This window comes from Nicotiana attenuata, chromosome 8 (assembly GCF_001879085.1).
Source record: "Nicotiana attenuata strain UT chromosome 8, NIATTr2, whole genome shotgun sequence".
NCBI classification, from domain to species: Eukaryota; Viridiplantae; Streptophyta; class Magnoliopsida; order Solanales; family Solanaceae; genus Nicotiana; species Nicotiana attenuata.
In genome coordinates, this window is record NC_031996.1 from 1,254,063 (window position 1) to 1,256,017 (window position 1,955).

Consider the following 1,955-nt stretch of genomic DNA (forward strand, 5'->3'; position numbering starts at 1 on the left):
AATAAAATCAAAACAAAACCCCTTTTGAATTAACCCTTTATTTCCTTTTCTTTTTGTTTTTCTTATTTCTTTTTTTTTCTTTAATCAAAAACCTAAATTAAAATCCTAAATTAATCTAGATTGTAAAACTAACCAATTCCCTAAAAATTATAAAAATTCCCTGATCCTAAATCAAAAAGAAAAATCGATAATCTAGCAATTAAAAGGTAAAAATGTAAAATCGGCCATTTTTTGTGATTTTCCTTTTTTAACGAAACAAATAATTAACTAATTAATCCTAATAAATGTAAGAATAAAACCTATATGCAATGCATGGTATTTTGGTATTTTTTAATGATTTTTAATGGAAATTAAACGTGCACAAAAATGCAAACTATTAATAAAGTTCTACAAAAATCCTACAAAATGGTAAATAATTGGAAAAAATCTATTTTCTTGAATTTTGTAGGAGTAATTCATATAGGGCAAAAATCACGTGCTCACAGCTGCCCCTCTTTGCTCGAAAACACGAAGAGTTTTCGTGCAAAGATAAAGTGAGCAGATACGAGCGATTTTTGCCCGTTTGAATACTCCGTGGGAAGTATTTTTGAAAGATTTGACCGAACCTTGCTTCCGAGGTTGCCTACATATCCTTGGCTATAAAGGAATCATGTCAGTGTAGTTCGGGAAGTTTTGGTATCTGGGTCTACCAGGAAGCTGTGATTTCACTGTTGTTGTTGCTGCTACTGCTTGCTAAACTCCTTATTACACCAAGAAAATATAAAAAAAGCTAGAATAAACTATGATCTATGAATTACAAGAATCCTATCTACATATCTTCAAACTTGATCTTGCAGTTTCTGCAGCTCTGTGGTGCACCTTGAGCTGTTGACTCGCACTCTCCAGGTGAGCTTCCTTTGTTACTGACTTGAATTGCATTCTGAAGTGAATTCCCTTGTTTTCTAGGTGGGCGCCTGATTGCCAAAACTTGAACTGTCTTCCTTCGAAACTTGAACTGCTTTCCCTTGTTCTCCAGGTACGCGCCTGACTGCCGATGCTTGAACTGTCTTCCTTCGAAACTTGAACTGCTTTCCCTTGCAACTTGATTTGTCTTCCCTTGTTCTCCAGGTGGGCGCCTGATTGCTGAACTCGAACTGCTTTCCCTTGAAACTTGAGCTGCTTTCCCTTGTTCTCCAGGTGGGCGCCTGATTGCTGAAACTCGAACTGTAATTCCTTTGAAACTTGAGCTGCTTTCCCTTGTTTCTCCAGGTGGGCGCCTGATTTCTGAACTTGAGCTGTCTTCCTTTGAAATTGCTTTCCCTTGAAACTTGAACTGTCTTCCCTTGTTCTCCAGGTGGACGCCTGATTGCTGAAACTCGAACTACTTTCCCCTGAAACTTGAGCTGCTTTCCCTTATTCTCCAGGTGGGCGCCTGATTGCTGAACTTGAGTTGTCTTTCTTTGAAACTGCTTTCCCTTGAAACTTGAACTGTCTTCCCTTTTTCTCAAGGTGGGCGCCTGATTGCTGAAACTCGAACTGCTTTCCCTTGAAAACTTGTGCTGTCTTCCCTTGTTCTCTAGGTGGGCGCCTGACTGCTGAACTCGAACTGTCTTCTTCTTGAAACTTGAGCTGCTTTCCCTTGTTCTCCAGGTGGGCGCCTGATTGCTGAAACTCGAACTGTCTTCCTCTTGAAACTTGAGCTGCTCTCCCTTGTTCTCCAGGTGGGCGCCTGATTGCTGAACTCGAACTGCTTACCTTTGAAACTGCTTTCCTTTGAAATCTTTAACTGTCTTCCCTTGAAACTTGAACGGTCTTCCCCTGTTCTCTAGGTGGGTGCCTGATTACAACAAAACAGACAAAACAAAAGAAATTTTTCTTCCCCAGTTTGATATTGGGAACATCTGTGAGTGTTAATCGACTCTTGTTATCAAAAGAAGTTCTAAGCTAAATTCCCTTATCCTGAAAATTTCAAATTA